At 46.6% G+C, this 27,492-nt stretch overlaps 2 long non-coding RNA genes across 3 annotated transcripts; one reads left to right on the top strand and one right to left on the bottom strand.

The window, feature by feature from the left end:
• Positions 1-6,303: 6,303 nt before the first annotated feature.
• Positions 6,304-20,456, bottom strand: LOC113631696 (uncharacterized). Of its 2 annotated transcripts, none has more exons than XR_003437517.1 (3): positions 17,702-20,456; positions 15,780-15,971; positions 6,304-8,005 (listed from the first exon to the last, which is right to left on the bottom strand). It is a non-coding gene; the product is annotated as an uncharacterized LOC113631696 (long non-coding RNA). The 2 variants fall into 2 exon arrangements; XR_003437516.1 differs by lacking the exon at positions 6,304-8,005 and adding an exon at positions 14,274-14,811 and having other exon boundaries at positions 17,702-20,455.
• Positions 20,457-24,967: 4,511 nt separating this feature from the next.
• LOC113631695 (uncharacterized) lies at positions 24,968-27,217 on the top strand. Its single transcript, XR_003437515.1, has 3 exons — positions 24,968-25,519; positions 26,458-26,583; positions 26,863-27,217. It is a non-coding gene; the product is annotated as an uncharacterized LOC113631695 (long non-coding RNA).
• The last annotated feature ends 275 nt before the right edge of the window (positions 27,218-27,492 follow it).

Raw genomic sequence — 27,492 nt, 5'->3', positions numbered from 1 at the left:
AGTGACCAGGAGAGAGAGCTGCCTTAGAAACTGCGTGATGCTCTGAAGCTTATCTTGCAAAGCCCCTGCTATGAACACGGGAATTTTACGTGTAACTCTGACAACTGTCAACAAACGCTAGCCCGTGCAAGGAAATGAAGACAAAGAGTGAAATAACTGTCTTTAATGGTTTCTGGTTGGACAGAAACTGTGGTTTCTCCACAGTGGGGCTTATGCCTTCAGCCAAAACGAAGAGTCGCATGGTTGTGAAGGGGACAGACGTGAAACCGGCCCTGAGCTCTCCTTATAATTCCTTAAAATTTTCACAGTGATGAAATAAATATTAAATAAGTATTAATATCTCTAAATAGCTATTATTATTGGATTAGACAGCTATTAAATAAATAAATAAATTATAAAGTTGTGTAAAAGGCTTTATAATTATGGCGGTCGTAACCATTCATGTAATTTACCAAACGGCAGAAACTAGAGCTGTTGCTTGATTCCTGAAAAGACACAGGAAGTTGGTAGGAAATGCCCAAACCATGTAATCATTTTTATTACAACTCAAGAAAACACTGGAAGTACTGTTGTCTGACATTTAAATGAGGCAGATAAAGCAAGTAAAGGATTGCTCTTCTTTTACAAAATAGTATTTCCTCTGATTGTAAAAAATAACACATGGTCATTGTACAAATATAAAACTGTAGAAAAGAAAATGAGAGTTGACCGTAATCCCAACAGCCATAGATAATTATTACAGACATTTTGGTGCATTTTTCATCTTTCCCTATAATTAAATACATGTTTTTTTAAACATATTTGGGATCACGTTGCATGTAACATTTTGTATCATAAGTTCTTTTGCTTACTATTATATTTAAGGTCTTTTCCACTATCATTAAATAGTCTTCAAAAACATGATGGTAGTAGCTCTTTAAATTCTCCTTCAGTAGAAATATTGTGGTGAGTATAAAATATATTGCTTATGTGCTCAAGATATATCATTAATTGTATATTTAAATGTAATCACGGAAGCTGGGCTTTCTTGTCTCTTCCTTGTCTCTTTTATGCAAGTTCTCTTAAGTGACCTTCACTTAACTAACTCTCTAGATTAGTCTACCCTTCATTTACTCTGTTTTTCCATGGGCATGGTGAATCCTTGCATCTAGTAGACTACCATAGTTCACGGACTACTAGACCACTGTGCTACATGGACTAAGGGACCACACTGTCACACACAGACTAGGAGACCACTGTGATACACAGACACACCTCTGCCCTCACCAGTTGAGGTGTATGCTTACCAAGAGTTGGCTGAGTTTGTTCCCGAACCTGTTCGTACCAATTGTACGTATTATAATAATTACACAATTTAATTGTGTGCTTTACAAACCAATAATATCATAATGTGAAAGGAGTTGTTATTTCCATGAATATAAAATATAATGCTTTGGAAATACTCTATGAAGGCAAATTACGTAAAATATTTTTTGTTTAAAAATAAGTGTGGGAAAAATAAACCATCTCTATGTACTAGCGATCTATAATTTGAGGCCACATTTTAAAAAATAGTATTTATAATAGCTCAGAAAAAATGAAATATTTATGTATAAGTCTAACAAAACATGTACAGGATCTGTATGCTGAAAACTACAAAACAATGAAGAAAAAGTATCAAGAAGATGTAAATAAAAGGAGAGACATACCGTGCTCATTTATTGGAAGACTCACATAGTAAAGATACCAATTTTCCCCAGATAGATCTATAGAGTTAGTGCAATTCCAGTCAAAATCCCAGCTGTATTGTATATAGACAAGCTGATTCTAAATTTAAATGGAAAGGCAAAGGATTGATAGCTAAAACAATTTTCAAAAAGAATAAAGTTGGTGACTCACACTACATAGTGTAATCAAGACAGTGGGATATTGATGAAGGGACAAATCAATGGAACAAAATAGTTCAGAAATAGACCCACCCACGCATGGCCAACTGATCTCTGACAAAGGTAAAGAGCAATTCAATGGAGAAAGGATAGTTTTTCAACAAATCTGCTGGAACAATTGGATGTCTATAAGCAAAAATATAAATTTCGACCTATGCCCCACCTCTCAGACAAAATTTCACTCAAAACGGATCTACATGTACAGTGTAAAACTATAAAACTTCTAGAAGAAAATCTTTGTGACTTGGGGCAAAGAGACAAGACACCAGAAGACATGACACCACACCAGAGCCATGCAAGAAAACACTGAGATGGAGACTTCCCTCGTGGTCCAGGGGTTAAGATTTTGCCTTCCAGTGCAGGGGTGTGGGTTCGATCCCTGGTCAGGGAGCTAGGATCCCACATACCTTGTGACCAAAAAACCAAAACAAAAAAAGAACAGAAGCAGTATCGTAACAAATTCAATAAAGACTTTAAAAATGGTCCATATCGGGCTTCCCTGGTGGCGCAGTGGTTGAGAATCTGCCTGCCAATGCAGGGGACACGGGTTCGGTCCCTGGTCCGGGAAGACCCCACATGCCACGAAGCAACTAAGCCTGTGCGCCACAACTACTGAGCCTGCACTCTAGAGCCCGCGAGCCACAACTACTGAGCCCATGAGACGCAACTACTGAAGCTCGCACTCTCTAGGGCCCGTGTTCTGCAACAAAAGCCACCAAATGAGAAGCCCATATACTGCATCCATAATGAAGAGTAGCCCCCGCTCACTGCAACTAGAGAAAGCCTGTGCACAGCAACGAAGACCCAACGCAGCCAAAAAAAAAAAAAAAAAGATAACAAAGCACTCCAATCAGACCATACAGAAAGAAAAGACCTTGGCCTTACACCAAAAGATTACTGAATGAATGTTCACATATTTTACATCCAGTTGGACTACTATCATTTGTTATATTCCCTACATATTCCCTACATTCCCTACATTTGTTATGATTCCCTACATATTTGTATATTCCCTACATATATTCCCTACATATTCCCTGAATGAATGTTCACATATTTTACATCCAGTTGGACTACTATCATTTGTTATGATTCCCTACATATTTTTCTTAACCACCTAACTCAGGTTATGACCTCATTGAATAAGAATTTTATAAGAGACCTTTCATAGCATTTACTTACTTTTTTTTAAAGTTTCTAACTCATAGCCTGTGCATATGAAATACTTTATTTTGGAATAAATTTTCCTAACTGTATTTTGTTACATCTGACCCTTCATCTTAAGACAAGGAAATTTGGATTTTAGGTGTGCATCATATTCCCTCGATACAAACGGATTCTGTGGGTAAGACATAGTGTTGTTTGAGTATGTGGTCATGGGAGATACATGTGGGTGGAGGAAACACGACGCTTGTTCCAGTTTAGTGCCCTTGCTGCCGTGCGACAGGTCAAGACAATGGCAATGAGATGATTTATTGATGTAAGTTCCCATTAAGTAACCTTTGTTAGTAGGACAGCTCTCTTCACCCTCTTCCCATGAAATTACCTAGTGTTCACACATTTAAATCATTAACACAAGTGTAGTGTATTTTTTTTATAGAAACCGTAGGCTGAACTAAAAGGAAAGAAAATCTTTAAACACATCAACGATGGAGAGGATGAAATCACTTTTAGTCTTGTTCAAAGCCTTGTCCACTGCACACAGCCATGCAAGGGTACCAGATCATCTTTGTTGTGGTCGTCACAATAGCAAAGCCCAGAAAGGGTGGTGTTTCCGTGCAGAAATGTCTTCCTAGCATTTCTCGGGAAATGTATACGTTTTAATGAGTCCCAAGAAAAATCAATCAAGAAATTGGGAAAACTGGAAAAAGTATTATAATTCTTCTGAAAGGATTAAAGCTTAACAATCTACGTAGAGATGTTGCTTGTTCCAAGCAACCCACTGACGTCAGGCAAGAGCCGAGTGGGGGGAGGAGAAGGTGAAGGCTGACCTTTCCGGGAACCGGGAAAGGAACTCAGGGTGGTCATGATGTCATCAGCTGCTGTACTGTGGCTGTCTGTGTGCTTATGGTTTGTCTGCTGCTACTGGCGAGTCACTCTTGCAAATAAAATAAATATTGATGTTTGTACGCATTGTATACTTTACAAATCCTATGAGAGGTGTTCCAAGAAATAACAAGTTTTAGAAGCAAAATTAATTCTTTAACTGGCAACTTCAAAAGTGATTCTGTGTAGTGTTATTAACCTTGCTAGGAGAGCCACGTGTTACAGTATTCAAACACTACACCCAGCATTTGCTGGTGTTTGCCCATGTGTGACTATTCTCTACAGCTGCCCTAATATACTATCCACTGCCTGCATGTGTCTATTAAACACTAGAAATGGGACTTGTCCAAACTGAGATGTGCTAGACGGTGGAGAATGAGTATGAATAAAAAGAAGAAAAATATCTCATTAATAGTTTTATATTGGTTAAATATTGATATAATAACCATTTGGTTATACTGGTTTAAATAAAATATAATTAAACTTAATTTCACCTGTCTCCTTTTACTTTTTAAACATGGCTACAAGAACACGTAAAATACGTGTGTCTCACAGTATTTGTATTGGACAGAGTTGGTCTATAGGTCACAGATATTTGTAGATACAACTAAACTCAATTTTTTTTAAAAAAACAAAATTTTATAATGAGTAACGAGTATGAAGGGTGTTGGAATTATCTGAAGCTCGACATGATTTCTGGATTTCCAAAATCCCGGAGGTGACTGTCAGTCAGGAACTTGGAGACACTGGTTTCCAAGGGCACCAGCTTTGCAGTGGATTTTGGCCATGTTTCTGCCCCAACGCCTCTGACACTGGACTTCCGTATGTGTGACGTGGGGATGAGAAAAAAAGGCCACACAGTGTCATGCGTGATTAAAGACTAATATGCCATCCCTCCCCTGAGCCTCTGCAAGTTTGCTGGAAGCCTGTGGCCTCCTTGCCTCTGAAACCTGGCGCCCGCTGTTTGCAGTGTCCTGCCTGCTCCTCTACCAGCCAGGCGAGGCTGCTGCGGTTTGAGCACCCTCATCCCACTTCTTAAGACGGACAGTCAGCAGTCCTGATGGCCAACGTAGGCCAAGGCACTGTTCTGGGAGCTTTGCACAGCCCATGAAGTAGGTACTATTATTACTTATGCAATTTTGCACACAGGCAAATCGAGGCACAGAGAAGTTAATTAACTTACTCTAGGTGATCCAGCTCGTGAGTAACACAACCTGAATTCCTCCCTCCCTATTTTATAGTTTAAAACGAAGGGGCAATCATTTTAAAAATTTATTTATTTATTTTTGGCTGCGTTGTGTCTTCGTTGCTGCACACGGGCTTTCTCCAGTTGCAGCGAGCGGGGGCTACTCTTCATTGCGGTGCGCGGGCTTCTCATTGTGGTGGCTTCTCTTGTTGTGGAGCTCAGGCTCTAGGTGCGCGGGCTTCAGTAGTTGTGGCTCGCAGGCTTCAGTAGTTGCGGCTCGCAGGATCAGTAGTTGTGGCGCACAGGCTTAGCTGCTCCCTGGCATGTGGGATTTTCCCAGACCAGGGCTCAAGCCCGTGTCCCCTGCATTGGCAGGCGGATTCTTAACCACTGTGCCACCTGGGAAGTCCCACAAGAGGGCAATCTTATTTTATCATTCCCAGAGATCATCCCTCCCCGCCGACCCACCAGTTGTAGGCTGTTGGGAAGTATAAATAAGACAGAAATCTGTATAAATATAGAGTATGATGATTATTGGAATTACACACGTTGGCGCAAAGAAGCCAGATATGTTTTTATGTTTAGTTAGTGGAGATAAGTCATTGGTAGCCAGCTGAGCGTTCAGTAACTCTTTTCAGTAAGATTGTTGTAAGAGTTTGGTGGAATATTACTCAGCCATGAAAAGAAACGAAATTGAGTTATTTGTAGTGAGGTGGATGGACTGAGAGTCTGTCATACAGAGTGAAGTAAGTCAGAAAGAGTAAAACAAATACCGTATGCTAACACATATATATGGAATCTAAAAAAAAAAAAAGGTTCTGACGAAGCTAGGAGCAGGACAGGAATAAAGACACACGTAGAGAACGGACTTGAGGACACGGGGAGGGGGAAGGGTAAGCTGGGACAAAGTAAAAGAGTGGCATGGACATATATACACTACCAAACGTGAGATAGATAGCTAGTGGGAAGCAGCCGCATAGCACAGGGAGATCAGCTCAGTGCTTTGTGACCACCTAGAGGGGTGGGATAGGGAGGGTGGGAGGGAGGGAGATGCAAGAGGGAAGAGATATGGGAACATATGTATAACTGATTCACTTTGTTATAAAGCAGAAACTAACACAACATTGTAAAGCAATTACACTCCAATAAAGATGTTAAAAAAACAAAAAAGAGTTTGGAGAAAATTCTTTGAAAGCTGGGATTTTTAAAAAGAAAAAAGATTTCCTTGACTCTAGGGCCTGAGATTTCCTGAATAATTTCATGCCGTATTCTACTGGTTCAAAAATATTTTCAATTAAGAAAGGCAAACCTCTCTATCCCAGATTAATAAAAAATCACTTTAAGTGACTTAAATTAGCAATAGGAAAGGAAGCTTCATCAACCTGAAAATTAAGCGAAGCAACATTCGGTTTATTATTTGGAAGGGCAAGTCAAAGGAAAATTGATAGAAATGTCTTAATAAAACCACATGGGCTTTACATTTCCTATTGCAAAATTCAATAACACGTGTCATATTAGACTGTGTGTCAGGAGGCATGGTTCACAGTACACCTCTGGAGCATCCCTGAAGCCCCATGTGAGGCAGATGTGTCCTGATGTCGCCCTCTTCCTTTATCCAAGGGGGGTACTATTTGCTATTTCCCAGTGAAAGCTTTGTTTCCTTTGGTAGCTCGTTCCCACCAGCTCCTCCCTGCCACGTGGCTTTGTCCATGCTGTTCCCTCTGCCCAGGACACCCTTCCACCCTCTCTTCATTTAGTTCGCTCCTACCGTCTTCACATCTCAGTGCTTTGTCACCTCCTCAGGAAGGCTTCCCAACCTCCCAGACCACAGACCACAGTGCCATCGCCCCTCTGTCTGTGTCTGGAGATGCCCTTGGTTCACATCTGTGCCCGGGGTGTGTGCTCCCGGCCTCTGGGGGGACAAGGCCAGGCTGCTGACATTCCACAGCACACAGGACAGCAGAGAATTCCCCAGCAGAAAACTGCCTTCTGTTATTTGTTTGCCAAATGAAAATAGTTGCTTTTTTCTGATTGTATATCATAATTTCTAAAAAAAAATCAGTCCATTCCAACAAATAGACATTAGAACATGCAAATTATCTGAACTCTCATCCCCAGAGACAATGCTGGTTAATGTGTTTGTGTATATACGTCCAGACTTATTCCTCTGTGGACACACACACACGTGCACACACACACGGTTCTTTCACGGAGTCCTTCCTTCTTTAGCTTATTCCTTTTTCAAGAATGGAATCATGTTGTAGCTGCTGACCCTGAAGATTTTGACTTAACCGTACATTGTGCTGAACTACACATCGTGGACTTTTTTCCATGTCAGTAAACGCAGATGAGTGGTGACAGATTCTCAAGGAGGTCATTCTGCTCCACAGCAGGAGTGTGTTGGAAATTTGTGGGGACTTTTTCCTTGGGGGGCTCCTGGCATTGAGCAGCTGGGGGTTCAGGGATGCTGAGTGTCCTATATTGTGCGAGGCAACCCCCCATGTGGAGAAGTAGCCCTCATAATTTTGAAATATCAGCCCAGTCGTTCGTGTAGTTGAAAAGCTTATTTAGAATAATCTAAGATCCAAACTTCATTTTAATTTAGACACAAGTAATTTTGCATGGTTTTAACATATACCACATATTCCAGGAACACGGAGGGATATTGAGGGTGGATTGTACCTCGCTTTGCTCATTCTGGGAAACCCCACCATCCATAACGATGCAGCTAGAAGATCTGAACTCCTGGCACCCACAGCTGAAGGGTCTGCCTCCTGGCCGGGTCGTTGGTGGGGATTCCCTTAGGGGCCGACCTTGACCTTCCATGTGTCTCCACGTGTACCCATGCCTGTGTGTTTACATATTGAAAGAATTCATTACCAATTCTTCTCCCTTTATTTCTCTTTTATGTTACAATTAAGGCAATATATTGATTTTTTAAACTTGTGTGTATGAGTCATCGTGTCATTATATTGATTAAAAAATTATATTTTTATAATATATATTTAATATATTTATTTTAATATATTTATATAATAACTATTTTAATATAATATAGGTTATATTATCTATGAATTTCATTTCAGGATAGTAAGGGGAGCATTATAAACATTTGTTATAGAAAGGGGACATTTGAGTCTGACATTTATTATAGAAGGGGTGGCCTTTGGATCTGACCCGAGCTGAAAACCACCGATTTATATCATTACACTTAACGTAGCCTCACGCTGGGCACACTTGTATCATGGTTTATTTAACCCATCTACCACTGATGGATAGTGAGGTGTCTTGGTTCATATAAGCGGCACTCTGATAAACAGACGTATTTACAAAGATATGTCTGGGCGTTCACTGAATTATTTCCTTAGGGGGAAAAATCATATGAGTGGAACTGCTGAATGAAAGGAATGCACATTTTCCATTTCAACGTAGTCCTTCCAAATTATTCCACTAAGAGAGCATGAGACGCTTGTGTGTGGGACTCTGCGCGCTGCACCGGGGGCGGGGCCAGATCCTACACCAGCAGCGGCCGTGTCCTGGGAGCCGCGCCACCGCGCAAAGCGGGTGTCCTTCCTGAGGCGGTGGCCCCTCTGCAGTTAGCAAGCATCCTTTAATAAATCCCTTTCCACCCTAAACTGGCCTGAGTGGACTCTCTGGTATGCAACAATTATTCCTGACTGATCAGAAACCTAACTCAATTTCAAGTGACTGGCTCATTTTAGTGGCGTTTTTCCCTTGGACCTTGTTATGTGTTGACCTGAATCCTCTAAAAATTCATATGTTGAAGCCTTAACCCCCAAGACCTCAGAATGTGACCTTATTTGGAAATAAGGTCATTGCAGATATAATTAGTCATACTGGATTAGGGCGGGTGCCACCTCCTCTGATATGACCAGTACCCTGATAAAAGGGAGAGATGTGCGCGCGCACGCACACACACACACACACACACACACACACAAGAACAGCGTGTGGAGATGGAGGCGGGGACTGAGGTGATGCTCCTACAACACAAGGGACATCAAGGATGCGCAGCAAACCCCCAGGGCCTGGGGGAGGGGCCCGGAGCAGCTTCCCCCTCCCAGCTCAGACGGAAGCAACCCTGCCAGCACCTTGATTTTGGACTCCAACCTCCAGAGCTGTGAGACGGTCAAGTTCTGTCGTTGAAGCCCCCAGTCTAGGGTACTTTGTTTCTGTAGCCTGAGAAAATGAATACAGACATCTAAGCTTCAATGACTGAATTTGCCATCTCCTAATGCCACTGCTCAGCAGAACTGTTGCGTGACAAAGCCTGAGGCCATCTCAGGAGTCATCTGTCCCGCCCCACACCCCCTGCTCTGACGCACAAAGAATTAAAACCCAAAGAGGCAGGACTCGTCCAAAATCAGACAGTTGGCTGGCAGCAGGGCCAGACTTAGAAGCCCTGCCTTTTACGTTCCGCCTGACATTCTTCCTACCGAGATGCGAACTGCAAGGACAGCAAAGCTCTGGAGGCGGCTCGGGACAGAATCCACCCTGCAAAGCTCAGAGCTACTCTGTTGTTGTTTCCCATCCGAACCGCCCCGGAAGTCTCTGAAAGTAGAGTGATGGCCTCTCGCCAGCATTTCTGGGAGCAGGGTCTGAGAATGCGTGTGTTTTAGGAGCTCAGCCACCACACGAGCACTTGCACACTCCCTACCCCACGTCGGCGAGCGGGAGGGGTAGGGCCTGGGCTGCGGGGACAGACCGGGGCTGAGGGCTGCCTGCTGTGTGACCTCGGGCACATCACTGAATTCTCCAGGGCTAAGCTTCCTCGTCTGTGCAGGGAAAGTCACGTCCTTCACGGCCTTGTTAGGCTGCCTGGAGTTCAAAGAGAAAATTCACATACGGCTCATACCAGGGTGCCCGGCACATAGTAAACAGTCATTAGGATTCAGTGATTATTATATCGTCATTCCTACAGAAGCGAGCATGACCTTGACAATCCCTGATGTCAGCGGCCAGGCCTGTCCTGTTATTTTTTAACCCCTCTAACGAGGTCATAGGCTCACATGGCTCTCTCCACCTGGATATCTTTCTGCACCTTTCAGATTCCTCCCTCTTTTTTTTTTTTAATCAATTTATTTATTTATTTTTGGCTGCATTGGGTCTTTGTTGCGGTGCACGGGCTTCTCATTGTGGTGGCTTCTCTCGTTGCGGAGCACAGGCTCTAGGTGTGCGGGCTTCAGCAGTTGTGGCGCACAGGCTTAGTTGCTCCGCGGCACGTGGGATCTTTCCAGACCAGGGCTCGAACCCGTGTCCCCTGCATTGGCAGGCGGATCCTTAACCACTGCGCCACCAGGGAAGTCCCATCCTCACTCTTTAAGGTCAAGTGTCACCTCCTCCTGACACCTGCCTTGGTTTTAGACTCCCAGCCTCCAGAGCTGTGAGTAGGTACATTTCTGTCGCTTAAGCCCCCTGTCTGTGGAATTTTGTCTCGGCCGCCCTAGAGCCCAGTCCCGGTCCCCTTCCTGTGTGCCCAGCCCCGTCTGAGCCCCCGGAGGGCTGGTCACGGGCTTATGCACGACGGTGGCGGCTGCTCTGTGTCTGTCTGGCCCCATGCAGAGCACCGTGTCTGGTGCAGAGGAGATGCTCTGGGAACCTTCCTGAATGGGATGAAGTATGAATGCTCATTCTGGTCCCAGCAAAGCCCTACTGGACTTCTCTGGGGGCCATGAGTCCGGTCCAGGTGATGCATCAGGACAAGGGCTGACCGGAGGAAACGCCCAGGTCAAGGGTGGCATCGGCCTCGCAGGTAAGTACCAGGAACAGTCAAAGGACTCCAGTCACGGCTTCTGAAAGATGCTTCTGAATCCGCAGCAGCTGCACCAGGCGTCCCGCCGTGACCCTCCGGGAACCGCACACAGCGCCTGACACTTGGAGCCCTGATTCCCCAAAGGAAAGGATGGTGGTTACGGGGTGAAAACCTCACTTGTGTGCGGCTGTATTAATCCCGGTGCCACTTGCGCCCACGTCTCTTATCACGGATGTTCAGGGTATCAGGTCAGATGAGATGAAAGAGGGAGAGAGAGAGAGAGATGAATGGTGCACTGCTGGTTATTTTTCTCTTAAATATCTCCTCTTTTTCATCTCTTTGACATCCTGACCTGAAAGGACATTTCTCTCTCTCTCTCCTCTTAATGAAATGTGGCTGCACGGGTTTGAAGGAGGCCATGTCACTCCTGTCACCGGTGAACAAGAACAGAGGCAGCTCTCGAGGCCGAAGTCATGATGACACAGAAGATTAAAACCCACCGAAAATCTCTGAGCTTCTATTTACCCTAATTTTCGGCTTCTCTCCCGGCTGCCCCGGGCTCCCTAGCCCTGCTGAGAATTTGGCAAATGCTTCGGAACGTGGTGGCCTGGACGTTTCCTGCCGTTGTGCAGTGAACTAGTGGTGACGAGCGAGACAGAGGTTTTCCGTTTCTTCCTGGAGCTCCTCTTCCTCGTGAAACCCAGAGGCTACACTCCGCTTCTTCCTGCCTTTCTTGTCACTCTAGATGGCTCTCATTAATCACTGCCTGTCCCTCCTCTGGGGCGCCTCTGAAACGTATTTCTTTTTCTCCCACCTTGGTCCCCACTTTAGCCTAGAATCTCATGCCGGGATCACTGTAACCTCCTTTCTGCTCCCAAGCTTCTCACATAAACCGCAGCCATGAATCTACACTCAGACACCAACAAAGTGTTTATCCTGACGTTCAACTCCCTCCGCATCCTGGCCCTTCTGGGCCTCGTCTAATATTCCTCCCTCCCTCCCTCCCTCCCTCCCTCCATCTCATTCATTTATCCATCTATCTATCTATCTATCATCTATCATCTCTATCCATCTATCTATCATCTATCCATCTCCCTATCTATCATCTATTACCTGTCATCTATTTATCATCCATCTATATATCTATCCATTATCTATTCATCTCCCTATCTATCCCTCTATCTACTATCAATCTATCATCTATCTATCCATCTCCCTATGTGTCATCTATCTATTACCTATCTGTCATCTATCTATCTACAATCTATCATCACCCTCTATTCTCATACATAGGTCTTTACCTGAATCAGGACCATGTTCCCTCTGGCCTCAGAACACTTCATTCCTGAACACATGCTGTTTTTTCTAAGTCTTACAAGATGCTTCTCTAATAAATCGGAACTCTATGTCAATACATTTGGGGACTGCACACTTCAGCCCCTCTTGGGGTTCACAGTGCACCTTTACACTTTAAAAGCCCTTAGAAGTCCTATAGCCAAATACGTGCTATTCTCTCTACCTAGAACATCCCCCCAAGCCCCTCCCCCACTGACTAATTAAATCTTTACTCACCTTTTAGGCCCTGCTTAAAGGTCGCTTTCTCAAGGAAGCCTTCCTTCACCCCTCCTCCCAAACTGTGTGCCGCCCGTCATAGCTTCCAAGCATCTTCTGTCCCTCCTGCAGCCAGGAGGGACATATAGTCATCCCACTATAACCAGCATAATGTCTGTACTTCCGGCTGGAACGCAAGTTCCGCTAAGGCGGGGCCACCATGCTTGCTCGGCGTCTCCCCAACACGGCACAGCGCTGACGCCAGTGGCTCGTACACATTTACTGACCCACCAAGGAAAAAAAAAACTTTGGGAAACGTTACGCCAAACAATACTCTGGACGTGGGAACTTTCCCCCTTGTTATCCGACAGGCCTCGCCGCAGTGGCTACACACTGGGAGGATGTTCCCCTTTCCCCTTGCCTGAGACGCTTCACCTCTTTGACAGGGAACAGATCCCACCCACTGAGATCAGTTAGGACTCTTTCTGTTGCAAGTCACAGAAACTCCAGTTAAAACTAGTCTGTATAATAAAGGGCACTAAAAACTCAAGGCCTGTGACTAGCAAGGGATTGTGCAGCAAATCAAACGCTGCCGCCCGTGGCCTGGTGTCCCCCTGGCTCTGTCCGGCTCCCCGATCTGCCTTCCATGGTGAGGCTTCCACCCAGCGCCCACACCCGTGCTCTCAGCCCCGGGCTCCCCCTTTGACGTAGAAGCAGCCTCATTCCACACTGAGCGTCTGCTGGCGTCCTCCAAGGAAAAGGCAGGAAGCTTTTCTTTCCATGAAGTCCTAGGCATGCGTGTGTGGCCTCCTTGGCTCTGAACCAGCTGTGGTTGAATCCAATCCCAGCTCAACTGGCCTGCAGCATCAACGCCAGGCAGACGAGAATGGGAGGGGAGAGGTCTGTCAAAGGAACTTTGTTCAAAAAAAAAAAAAAAAAAAAGGAACTCTGTTCTGTTTGGAAGAGGAGGTGACAGCAGGGCGGTCACCATCTTTCAAGGCTGGTTCAAGCCTGAACTCTAAGAAAACTCTGGACAAGTGTGAGGTCTCCCCTCTGGGACCTTCCACGGGGTGCGTGTGGTCTGTAGCACAAACTCTGGTCCTTTATACATGGTGTGAGGTTGTCCTCTACGTGACTCAGCTCTGTGAACGACAATTTACCCAAAAACGCAGTGGGTTATTGCAATCCACTTACCCTGCTCCTGGGTTTTCTGGGCCAATGATTCGGGAGGGGCACAGTGGGAGGGTTTATCTCTGTTTCTTGAGGTCAGAGGCCTCAGCCAGGAGGATTCGAAGGCTGGGAGTGACTGAACGGCTGGGGGCAGGAATCGCATGACAAAGTCGTCACTCCTAAGTCTAGCGGTTGATGCTAGTGTTCAGCTGGAACCTCAGCTGGGGCAGGAGGCCACAGCCACCCTTCACGTGATCTGGGCTTCCTCATAGCATGGCAGCCTCAGGCTTCTTACAGGAGGGCCCAGGGTTCGCAAGACAAGCATCCCTAGAAAACCAAGGGGAGCCTTGCCTCTCCTGACTCAGCCTCCACAGTCACCTAGTATCCCTACCACAGTGGTCGCAAGCCCGTGCAGTTTCAAGAATAAGAAACACAGGGCCTACCTCTCACTGGGAGGAGTGCCAACCATGCTGCAAAAGGAGTGTGGGCTGGGAGGCATCCTTGCAGCCGTCTGTGGAGAACACAGTATGCCAGAGCCCATCACATATTTTGAGGCTCTTAAGGGCAGGGACTCTTTATAAATACTGCTCGAACCAGCCATTGAATCTACGAACGGGAATAATTTGCCAATTATATGTTAGTTTAATCTGTAACAAAATCAAATAAACCTTTGTTAGATTTTCTGTTTAAAATGTTTAAAAGGTTCTGTTTTGTTAGAAATATGTGAAAGAGAACAGGTTGCATGCAAGATTAAAACAGAGAGGAAGATGCTAGGGGACAATCACATAAGGACCTGAAATACCAACTGGAAGGAGGTTTGGTCTTGGAAGAAGCTGCTCTAGGAACCGTCCGAACAGTTTTCTAAGTCCTCCATCACAGGGCTCCGTCTCCTGCATCCTCACCTCGAGCTCTGTAATCCAGGCATTGCCAAATTTCTCGTAGTTTCTCAGAGTTTAGCACAAACTCACCCTCCTCAGAACCTCTGCACGTGCTGCTCCTCCCGACTGGGACTATTTCTAGTCCTAATGCAGGTCCACCTTACATGTCACCTCCTCCAGGAGGCCTTCCCTGATGCACTTCTCTTTTCTACCATCACATAATATCCCACCTTTGGGGCACAGCCTGGTTACTTGTTTATCTCCCCCACTAAGCTGGAAGTTCTGTGAAAACAGAGACAAAATCCATCTCAGTGACCATTATATGACCGTGCCTGGCACACAGGAAGTCCTGAAAGAACATGTAGCAGGTGCTGTCACTGCCTCCACCCAGAGCCTCTTGTCCTGATCACTTCAGTCCAGGCTGGTCCCACTTTCGGCCGCCAGTACCTGCACCCCTTTGTCTGAGCACTTCCTCTGGCCACCAAAGCCTGCTCTCTGCCTACTCCAGCAGCCGGCAGACGTCCCAGGAATTCACGCTCCCTCGGCACGATTGGTTCGCAATCAATGATTGACAGGAGTTGGTGTACAAATATCCCAGCTCCCTCCCACCTTGGGTGGGGTAACTCCGAGGCATGTGCTCTGCACTGAATCCCAAAGTTCCCCAGCATGACGAAGCCCCACGGTGGCAGCTGACTTGCCAACACACGCTTCGTTGGCGGCCTTCTTTCTCTGTCTTACTTCCTCACTTCAGCTCCTCGGTAAAGAACGTGCTCTCGGGGCTTCCCTGGTGGCGCAGTGGTTGACAGTCCGCCTGCCGATGCAGGGGACACGGGTTCGTGCCCCGGTCCGGGAAGATCCCACATGCCGCGGAGCGGCTGGGCCCGTGAGCCGTGGCCGCTGAGCCTGCGCGTCCGGAGCCTGTGCTCCGCAACGGGAGAGGCCACAACAGTGAGAGGCCCGGGTACCGCAAAAAAAAAAAAAAAAAAAACATGCTCTCAAATCCTTGACTCAGGATCTGCGTCCCCAAGAAGCCACACTAGGACAGAGTGCTTGTTGAATGAATGAGTCTCTGCCCCAGTCCCCGGCACCTACTCACACATCCCCACCGGTGCAGGTAAACTGACTGCCAGCAGCCTCTCATGTCCTGAGCCAGGGAGAGCAAATACCCCGCAGGGAATTTCAGACCTTCACTTCTATCTCTACTGACATTTGTAATCGAGACACACACACACACAGGAACATTATCTTACCTAAAAGTGCCGTGTTGAGACAACGGCACCGAAAGAGATGGTTAAGTCAGTAAACAACACGGCCCCTGCAGATGAAATCGGCTTCAGCGGTGGAGGCGTGGGCTAGCTAGGTCAATAGGCAGACAGATCATACCACGGGCTTTCCATTTGCTTGGCCCTTGGCTGGCATCACACCATCTTCCTCCCCTCCTGCTGCAGAAACAGAGATGCAGAACCACTCTGGGTGTGTCGCCCAGCAGTGGAGGGGAAGCAGAAGTTGGAGTCAGGTCTCCTTTCTCTCCTCTACAAGCTGTTATCGTAACTTGGATCACATATGGCTCCGGGGTCAGGCTTTTATTTCCCCACCACGCTTCCCAGACAATTCTCTATTTTTCTTCCTTCCAGAGCATTAAGAGGTGTTTGCCGGGCGTGGGAAGGATGCAGCCCAGCTCTACAGGGAATGAACACTAGAGCCGCTGGAAGAGTATGAGGCTGAATCCTGCAAGCGGCCTTCTGGGGTCAGAAAATTAGCAGTCCAGGATTTGATGCTCTCCTCAGGCCAAACCCAGCTCCATCTCTGAGAGGGGAGGTGGACACAGAAGGGAGAAGTGGGCCCTGGGAAAAAAGACACTTGTACTTCCCTCCCCCCAAAAGAAATAATCTTTAAATTAAATTTAAACAAATGTAGATGGGGTAAAGAAATCTTAGGAAATCTAAGGATTCCAAGTATTGAAGAAGAGGGAGCTGTTTCACCATATTTAAAGTGTGTGTGTGCACGCACGTGTGTGGGGGCATGTGCGTGGCGGTGGGGAGATATTTCCTCTTCCCTTCTAAGCGCCTCTGGCTGGTCTAAGAATTAAACTGACATGAGACAGGTTAACAGGAAAAAATCAAAAAAATTTAATAACACGTAACATGGGAGAAACCGAGGAAAACTGAGTAACTCGCCCAAATGGCCGAAACCCTCACCTTAAATACCATTTTCGGCTAAAGACAAAAGAAGGTGCTGGGGGTAGTGATTTGAGACCTCAGAGGGTTAGGAAGGCAGTTGACACGGAGATGGAAAAGCAAAGGCCTGGTAAGCAAATGTCTGCTGGGCAAGCAGAGACAATGGGACACAGAGAAGAGTTTTAACAGACAGACTTTGCACATCTAGTTCATACTATACTGATCTATGGTGACGGCTCCTTCCTGGAACAGGTCCTCTGTCCGCACACCTTAGGCAGTTAAAGAGGTCAAAGTTTCTTCCTGAATCTTTGGGCTTTAAAAATAATAAGCCTAAATTAATCCTCGTGCCAAAGAGACACATTTGGGGGTGGCAAACTTTGCTCCCCTACTGTGTTTCGATACTGCTTAAATCTGTCTGCTCTAACACTGACTGACATGTCTCCCTGCTTCCAATGGCCTCCTCTCAAATCCAATCACCTACCAATCATATTACTCCAAATCCTACCATTCAACTCTCCTACCTAAAACCACTGGCTTCCAGTTGCCTCTAGGGGGCGTGCTGAAGTGCCTGCAGAGCCCCTGCACTTTCCTGGGAGGCATAAGGGAGTGGTGGGGACTGAGGCAAACAGAGAGCCTGTGCCTGGTTTAAAGCCGGCAGCAGTCACCTGGCACCAGCCCCCTGCAGGATCACGACATCTTCCCAGTCTTCCAAGAGATGCTAGAAAGGTACTGACTTTTAAAACTTTTTATGAATTAAACAAACCAAGTTCCTAGGATTAAAAACTAATAATAATAAAAATCAACTCATGGCCACCAGCTTGTAAGCTCCAGCCCACAGGATAAAGCTTAACCTCGTCAGCCTGGCATCCAATGCCTTTCATGGTCTTGTCCATTCTTGTTTCTGTCCCAGTCAATCCCTTTGTCCTCAAAGCCACACACCACCCATGGCTGCTCAAGTTAATACACAGAGTCCAAAGAGGAGGGGACAGACATACCTTGAAGTGGAGCCCACAGAGCAAGCTCGCCGTTTCTGCTGAGATTGCTATTTAAGGTGGCTCTGAAGGAGATGGTGGGCCACCAAGCCCCCCTCGGGCTCCTGGGCTCACACCCCCTCCAGGTCCCCTCTGCAGCTTTAAAGACCCTGTTTCCTCTCAACGGGTTGCTCTGCTACGTGCTTATCCACCCCGCAAACTTAAACTCGCCTTAGGCCCCCCTGAAGACGCTCCAGAAAGAATCCCTCCCTTTCACTTCTGTACCCTGCACGCATCTCACTAAAACACGTGTCACAGTGTCGTGCATTCGGCGCTTCTCGTGACCTCTCCGAGTCGGGCTGTCATGTGGTATCCATGTCCTCAGGGCCTGGCCCACAAAGCCCTCCTGCTACTTCTGCATTCCGACCTCTCGAATCACGTATGCCACTTGCGCGAACACCCAGACACCCAACGGCTGCGTGTTGAAACGAAACCACAAGGAGATCTGAGAATCCACGTGGCCGGGCTCCCGGCTCGCAACGTCCTCGTCCCCGCCACCTGCCTGCCCCGCTTCCTAACCCAGGTTCCCACTCCTCCGCCGGGAGGTTTGCGAGGCGCGCACCCGCCGCGGGGGCGCAGGTCGCGGGCGGAGCGCAGGGACGCACTGCCGCGTCTGCCGCCTTGGAAAGAGGGCCGCCTTGTCCGGGCGCCGAGACCCGCCGGGAAGCGGCGCCGGAGTGGAGGGGCGGGGCCTGCTCGGTGAAGGCGCCCGGGGGAGGCGGGGCTCGGAGCCGCGGCCGGGATCGCTGCGGAGGAGGAGCCTTGGGGAAGGCCTTGCTCAGGGGCGGAGGAAACAAGCTTCTGTTTTCGGCCCAAGCCAAGCGGAGTCCCAGGAAGGACGGGCGTAGCCCGGGGGTCTTTCCTGGAATCACAGGCCTGGGGGCTTTCCCACTGGGACGGCAAGAAGTATCTGGAAAATGTGCTTTTAACTAGAAAAGGGATCTTGTCACTTTGATATTTTAAAACCCTGAGGGAAGTGTCTTCTTTGTACCAGGGACTTGGGGGGGGCATTATTTTATGTTTAGTTTGCATTAACGTACTTTTATTTGCATTACTTCCGTTAATCCTCATAACGCTTCTGGGGGTAGGCACCGTTTTCAACTATCAGGAACTCATGCTTGCAGGTGCCCAGCCGTTGTTGATGAGATGCCCCCAACACGCGCGCACGCGCGCACGCACGCACGCACGCACACACACACACACTTTTCTTCAGGCTTCTGTCTGGTGACCTGGGAGGAGGAGGTTGGCATGAGGTGGAGGTGAATGGAAGGCAGAGGAGAATGGTGGCAGTGGAGGGCCGCTGGCTGGAGTACGGTAAGAGGTGAAAGGGCCAGAGGCTTACTGGATTTTTCAAGAATGACTCAGAGAGACTCCGGAACTGGGCTGCATTTAAGGTGGAGAAGACCATTCTCTTCATCTGTATAGAAACAGCATTGCTCTGGTGCTTCCCGGGGCGTGGAGACAAATGAATCCCGACGCGGTTTTGGCAGTCCGATGAGGGCGTCTCCTGGAGACCGAGTAGAAAGAAGGCGGGGCGGGGGACAGGTGCAGAAGAGGCAGCAGGGGCAGATGTGACAGAGCAGGTAACTAGCTGACAGACGAGCTCTGGGCACGTGAGCCACCCTCCAGGGACTCACAGAAGCAAGTGGGGGACAGTGTGAAGGGGCTAGGCCTGGGGGCGCTCAGGCAACTCTAACTGTCATTAAAAGTAAGTGTGACATATCACAGACACAGGCTCAGGAGGTCCCCTGGGCACCTGGATCATATCACTATCATAAAGAAGAAAACACAGATTCAAAGACATTAAATACTTTTTAAAATATTCACAGAAAAGCAGAGGAATGGAGAGCAGCTGGGATTTGAAATCGGCTCTTGCTAATACTGAGAGAGCACAGGAGTGTGAGAACCAAGAACCTTTCGCGTTCATCACAAATCCACCTGCTCTTTTGTGGCAAGTTGAGCAGTGGTTTGCATGAGCGATTTTTTGCCTTGGCTCTTCCATCTTTTAACGACATTCTATGGTATTTAACCCTACTAACTTTACTGAAACAGAATCATCATGGTCTAATAAGGAAATATACACAGTTAAGCTTGACTGGTAAAAAGAAAATAATTCATTTACAAGGGCAAAGCATTTCATTTTTAAAAGTAGCTGGAGGAAATAAAGAGCTGTTACAGAAAAACCTAATAATGGTTGGCTATGTGAGCTAACTGTTGAGGTTTGTGGTTTGTTTTGCTTTTTAAGAGTAACACCGTGAAAGAATAATGTTAAGAATGGCAATACTCCCCAAACTGGTCTCTACAGATTCAACACAATCGATCCTAAATTCACACAGAAACGCAAGGGACCCAAAATAGCCAAAACAATCTTGAAAAAGATCAAAGTTGGAAGACAGACTTCCCAATTTCAAGACTCACTCACGACAAATCTACACTAATCAAGACAGCGTGTACTGGCGTAAGGACAGACATATGTTGAGAGTCCAGGAATAAATTCAGATAGGTAATTGATTTTCAGCAAGGATGCCAAGACAGTCTAATGGGGAAAGAATAGTCTTTTCAACAAATGGTGTTGGGGTAACTGGCTATCCACATGCAGAAGAATGGAGTAGGGCCTGTACTTCATACCATATGTCTTAAGTGTTAAGTCTTAGAAAAAAAACCAGGAATAAACCTTTGTGACCTTGGGTTAGACATGACACCAAAAGCACAAACAACACAAGAAAAAATAGATCAATCAAACTTCATTAAAATTAAAAACGTTGGGACTTCTCTGGTTGTGCAGTGGTTAAAAATCCGCCTGCCAATGCAGGGAACACGGGTTCGAGCCCTGGTCCAGGAAGATCCCACATGCCACGGAGCAACTAAGCCCGTGCACCACAACTACTGAGCCTGCGCGCCTAGAGCCCGTGATCCGCAACAAGAGAAGCCACCACAGTGAGAAGCCCTCACACTGCAACGAAGAGCAGCCCCCTCTCACCACAGCTAGAGAAAGCCCGTGCGCAGCAACGAGGACCCAATGCTGCCAAAAATAAATAAATAAAATAAATAAAAATAAATTTATATAAAAAAATTTTTAATAAAAACTTTTATGTTTCAAAGGATACCACCAAGAAAGTGAGAAGACAACTCACAGAGTGGGGAAAAATTATATGCAAGTCTATATGATAAGGGTCTAGAATCCAGAATATATAAAGAACTCTTACAAATTAATACTAAAAAGACAATCAAATTTTTAAATGGGCAAAGGATTTGAATATACATTTCTTTAAAGAGGATATACAAATGGCCAATAAACACATGAAGAGATGTTGCACATTACTAATCATTAGGAAAATGCATATCAAAATCACCATGAGATACCACTTCACACCTACTAGGGTGGCTATAATAACAAAGATGGACAAATAACAACTATCAGTGAGGATGTGGGGACACTGGAACCCTTATACATTGCCACCGGGAATGAAAGATGTGTTTCCCCTTTGGGATACCATTTGGCCATTCTTCAATAAGTTAAACATGGAGTTAAACAGCAAGAGAATTGAAAACATATACATACAATAACTTGTACACAAACGTTCACAGCAGCATTATTCATAAAACCCCAAAAGTGGAAATAACCCAAATGTCCATCAACTGACGAATGGATAAACAAAGATGGTCTAGCCAAACAATGGAATATTGCTTAGCCATTGAAAAATGAAGTTCTGGGACTTCCCTGGTGGCGCAGTGGATAAGACTCCACGCTCCCGATGCAGGGGGCCCAGGTTCGATCCCTGGTCAGGGAACTAGATCCCACATGCATGCCGCCACTAAGAGCTCACATGCCAGAACTAAAGAGCCCGCCTGCCACAACTAAGACCTGGTGCAACCCAAATAAATAAATAAATATGTTTTAAAAATGAAGTTCTGCTACATGCTGCAACATGGGTGAACTTGGAAACCATGATGCTAAGTAAAAGAAGCCGGACACAAAAGGACACACATCTAAATTCCACTTATATGAAGACTGGAATACGCAAATCTATAGAGACAGAAAAGTAAATTCGTTGTTGCCAGGGGCTAGGGGGAGGGGACAATGGGACAGTGTCTGCTAACGTGTGTGGGTTTCTTTCGGGGTGATGAAAATGTTCTGGAGTTAGGTAGTTGTGATGGTGGTACAACTTTGTGATCATATTAAAACAATTGAATTGTACATTTTAAAAGAGTGAATTTTATGGTGTGTTAAATATAGCTCAAATTTTTAAAAATGCTTGGATGTGGGTAAAAATAAATAAATAAGAAAAACGCTCAAGAAGTATGGCCTGGCAGTGCAGACATCAGCTCAAGAGACATGAGCCCAGACTCTCCCAAGCAAAGGGGCTGGCCTGGCCGGACCCTCAAAGAGACAGAACTGGACGGAGGAACCCTCACTGCCCCTCACACGCAGGCAGAGAGCACCTCTCCCCAGAGCTGGTGCAGAAAAGAATTTCCCTCCACTCTCCTTCAAGAATCTCAGCCACCCTCCCCAGGACCTCTCGTAGCCTGCATCACGCAGGTGACCACCCCATACCGTTACCTTCCAGAAACCAGGTTGTGTCCAGTGCATTCGATGGTTTCCGCATATTACCCAGGTCTGAAACCTGAATGGCCTTTAAGAATTCAGACTGCAAAGGAAGCAATCCAGTGCTTACAAGTATGATCATTGTAGCATTTTTTATAACACTGAAAATCTGGAAACAACTAACTATCCAACAATGAGGAATGGGTTAGAAAAATCGTGGTACATCCTTACCCTGGAGTATTATGGAACTCCCAAAAGTAATGTCTAATAAATAATTTTTAGTGACATGGGGAAACACCTATGATACTGGCAAGCAAAAAAAATGCAAGAGACAAAATCATACGGGTACCCCCTGGTACTGACAACGAAGATGAATCTGTATTAGTAAAGGAAACACTGGATGCAGTAACAGATAAACCCATAACTCTCAGGGGCTCAGCACAACAAAAGTTGATTCCCTGCTCACAGAGCAGTCACGTCCACAGACCACTTCTGGCGTGGTGGCCTTTCACGTAGCATTTTGGGACCCAGGCCCCTCCCTCTGTGGCCCTGTCCTCTTCTACGTGCTCAGAGCTTTCTCCCTGCCGGCAGGTAGGGAACGAGGGAGTGGGAGCCTGTTGCCAGCTTGGACGTGGCATGGCACATGGTGTGCGTGCCTTCCAGGTACATCCATTGGCCGGAACCCATCCCAGGGCCACTGCTACCTTCTCCTTTGTGCCCAGGGGAAAGGAAATGACTTGAGGAAGACCTAGAATCTCTGCCAGAGGTGCAACAGCAAACGGGCATTGGTTGGAGGTCAGGCACTGATCAGAGGCAGAGCCGACATTCAAGCCAGGCAGAGTCTGGTCCTGTCCAGCTTTGGTCCTGCCCTCCTCCCTCCAAGGCTTCCAAGGCCTCCCCTCGGGAATGTTCTCTGGTCTCCTGCTACCAGCATCCTTCTAGGGCATTGATGCTGGAATGATCATCGGAAAGGGTGAGAAAATCTGATGAAAACATTTATGTGAAATAAGTTGTGAGCCTTTCCAGACCCACAGATAATCCCTGTACTGTGTGTTTCTTCCAGGTTTGTGCTTCCGTGATTAACTTCTGTAAGTCCCCACTAAACGTTACAAGGGGGGCAGACACCCATTTGAAGGCAGCGATTGGCAACCATGCCGTCATTTATAGGTTTGTTTTTGCAAGAGCAGGACTTCAAAGGCTCTTCCCTGCCTCTTAGGGCCTCTGCCACCCACAGGGATCGGCTGCCAGGGGTGCAGTGGGGAGGGGGGGCGTCCTTGGTTCACCTCCTCCCCTGATGGTAACTTTCCCCAGGAAGGTCTTTACTAAACAGGTTGAGCAGCAACGTGAACTTGGTTAACTACTCATCGTCATTAAACAAAGCGTCTATAATTCACACATGCTTTAAAGAAATGCAGATTCCTGGATCCACTTATTAATTCACAAACATTTATTAAAAGAAATGAGAAGGGATCTCATTAACATCATCTCGACACTTCAACCACATTTTCTTATCTAACTGTCACATGAACTCTGCTGGGATGGGTCCTCCTATCCCGCGTTACATAGCTGGAAACTGGTACACTGGGTAGTGAGTGAGGGGACCAGGGTTCATCTTGGCAACCTCTTCCTCCTGGCTTTTAACCTCCCTGAACCCCTTTCCTTGTCTGTACAGTGAGGAAGGAGTAAAAGTTAGTAAATGAATAATACTAATTCGTACTTTTCGGAATTGGGGAGGATTGAATGGGATCATGAATGCATAGCATCTGAGAGATAATTACGATGACTGTTTCTTACTTAGAGATAAGGAAATGTAGACACAGACAGTATCTTTTCAAAGCCAGACAGCCAGGAGTGGTAAGGCTGGGTGAGCCCAGGAGCCTCTGGGTCGAATTCCTGAATCTTCCTCTTCCTCTTGCTGCCTTTATTTTCCAGGAGACGTGAGGAAACAGGCACAGACGCCTTTGCTAGACCAGCCCATAGTTCACAGGCAAGAGTTCTTTCCATTTAATTCATCAAACGTCTCAGTCACTGTCAAGTCAAACTCTGCTACTTTTTACATCGTTCTTTACTCCAGCTTCTTGAATTAAAAGCATAGGTCATTTATCTTCACTCTTTCTTGCCCAGGATACATACTCAGCTGGGCATTATGGAAGTTCTGGGGCCATCTCCTTAAAGTCTATCACCATCTCCACCCACCTCATGACCAGGGCTGCAGGACAGCACTGTGAAGAGACAGAGACCTACCACCTGGAGTCACGAGACCCGAGGACCCATCCCACCACACACTGGCTGTCGCATCCACGCGGTTTCTCCTCTCTGAGTCTCGGGTTCCTCAACCGTAAACTGGAGACACCTCTTACCTTACAAGCCCGTGGGATCAGATGAAGTAAAGCCCGTTGCAAATTGTAACGTTCTGTGGGATTGTTTTTACTGCCCAAACCACCGTCCATCACCAGACAGTTCTTCAAATCGGAGACAGATTTCTTTCCCCTGGCAAGAATAGTGACTAATATATTCCAGGATGCTTTGCATGTTCCTGGCCTTAAAATAAAACTGCACCCAAACAAGAATGCAGACTCAGCCCTTCATTCTCTGGCTCTCATCAAGCCTGTCCTCTGGGCCAGGCTCTGAGCCCCGTGCTCTGCGGAAGGCAAGGATGAGTAAGGGTTAGTCTCCACCCTCGACTCCTTCACCGTCCAGTGCAAGAGGCCAGACGTTTATGTAAAGTGGCTCATACTTTAAGAGAGGAACAAAAAAAAGTGTTAGAAAAGTTAAAAGGAGCAGGAGTTACGGTCAGTTGAATGAAATCAGGAAAAGCTTTTTGGAGGAGAAAGTATTTGAGTTGCGTCTTAGAAGCTGGCTTATCTTCAGGCAGGTAAAGGGAACCACGTGGGCAGGGGCTTGGAGGCAGGAAACAGCAGGCTCTGTAGGGAAACAGGTGGAGTATTTTGACTCGACTGAATCAAAGGTCTGTAAGGAAGAAGATGGGAAACAGGGACAGATGTGAGGGAGCTTGAAAGTCAGACGGATGGCTGTTTTCTAGGAAGTAGGAAATGGACCCGGCAGGAGTTCACAGACCTGGAGCGGGCGGACACCAAAGGCAGGCAGAACTTTTCAGAGGTGGTTGCAATGGTCCAAACGTGAGGACAGCAGCGCCAGGAACGGAGAGACCCTGCAGGTACAGAATCCGCAAGTCTTGTCCGAATAGCATAAAAGGTCCGGGACTCCACAAACCGGTAAGCAAGTCAGAGTTTGTTTCAATGTTTCAAAGACTCCACAAATTCATCTGTTTGACAAATCTGGGTGACGTGTGCTGGGGGCTGAGGACACAGCCAGGAGCAAGACAGATAGGACGCCCTGTCCCACGGGGGGGAAGGAGGTGGACCCTAAACAATTAACGTCATCTGGAGATGAGGGACCGAGGAACAGGGTGATACGACAGTGTCCTGATGGCAGGACTGGGGGGCGGGTAGAATTGCTGCTCAGGTAGGGAGGTGACATCGGGCTGAACTTTGAGCATAAGACCCAGGGAAAAGTTGGGGGAGGAGCCACCTACACAGCTTCGAATCCAAATAACCATTTAGGGGGTTACCCTTTGTCATCGAGACACCAAGGTTCTGCTGCAGCCCCCAAACAAGGGACGGTCTCTTATTTTCTATCCTGTAGAGCAGATGCTTCACTTGTCTCTTGCATGTAGTAGACTTTCAACCTCTAATAACGTCTTTTTTCTCCCACAGTGGGTATGGGCCAATTTCCCACCTCTTCTTCCAAACAGCTGACCTTTGGGTGCCCAAATGGGTTTTTATTAAGTTTCTCTAAAAGACCATCTTCATAGATAACATTTAGCACCACACAGAAGTGTCCCAGAAGCTCCTATACATTGGATAATCAAGACGCGTCCGTTGATATATGATAGAACCAATTTAATAGACCACTAGGCAGTTTTCACAAAAAGAGGCTAATGTTTTAGTCCGAAGGGTGAGTCGACCCATCTGGTCTGACAAATGCTGTTTCTGGCTTGATTCCTTGCCCGAGACCATTTGCCAAAACCTTTTTGATGAATCAATACTTAAGATAATCTAAGCGGTTCCCCGTAGATTCAATAGTGCATTGGTTCCAGGCATAAGACATCAATTTGATTTGGTTATAAAATTTAATATTCTATAACTCACAGAGCATCTAACTCATGTACCATCTGGTTTTGGAAGAAAGACCTATAGAAGAATGCAGGGGCTTTCAGGCTGAACATTTCTCATCTTCCTCCTGATCTCACTCCAGACCGTTCCATTCACACTAAGAGGTAATCATCTATTAAGAGTATTGCTCCTCATTTCAAAAGTGATTAAGTTCATTCCACCTAGTTTACTCTGTGACGGGTCCATGAATTCTCTCCTCCTCTTGCCCTAAGAGTCTCAATGCAAATCAGATATTCCCTGCTCCACAGTCAAGGGCTGTGAGTGAATATACCCAGTATACGCTAACCTGGTTAATCTTCCTAAACCTCCATTTTAGCTTCCGTAACCTGGAAAAAGTTTACAAAACACCTTCTCTTATGTCATCTCACTTTGTTCTCATGCAGATGAGACCACTTCAGCCCAGAAAGGTCAGCATCCCTGGTCTACGGTGTGCCTCCCACCCGCCACAAACCTCCACCCGGTCTCTCTGCTTAGCTGTCCAGCCTCTTCCCCTCTCCTGTCTCAGCCACCAGTTCCCGTGGAGCTGGGGTTTCTTGTGTTCTCTGAGCCTGTCGTGACCCAGAGGGCATTCACTGGCCTCCTTGGATCAACCCCACGAGCTGTGAGTGGGCTTCGGGGAGAACGAGCGCCCTGCGAGGATGCGTGTGGAGTTTGTATGATGTGCTTATGTGAATCTGTCTGGGTAAGAGTCCAAAGTCTTCATCAGCTCCTCAAAGAATTCCATGGTGATCCCCCTCCAAAAAGAATGGTTAAAATTAATTTTATACACCGGTTTCCTTCCCCCAAGCATCCTCTCTGCTCCTCCTAACCTCCGATGTAATGCTCCGCTTTGTAATTTCTCTTCAGAACTTAAAACCAAGTACTGACACTGGGACTTCGCAGACTTCCCTCCTCACTAGAGTTTAATTGTTCTCTTCTTTCCAAGTTTTAATTCAAAGGGGGAGAAGCCCGAGTATTCCTAGGGTGGCCTTTACAGATGCAACTAATATGTGATAACGTATTCCAACTGATAG

Source organism: Aethalodelphis obliquidens, unplaced genomic scaffold, assembly GCF_003676395.1.
Source record: "Aethalodelphis obliquidens isolate GAN/ISIS:26980383/991018 unplaced genomic scaffold, ASM367639v1 scaffold34, whole genome shotgun sequence".
NCBI lineage: Eukaryota > Metazoa > Chordata > Mammalia > Artiodactyla > Delphinidae > Aethalodelphis > Aethalodelphis obliquidens.
This window is presented reverse-complemented; position numbering and strand designations above follow the sequence as displayed.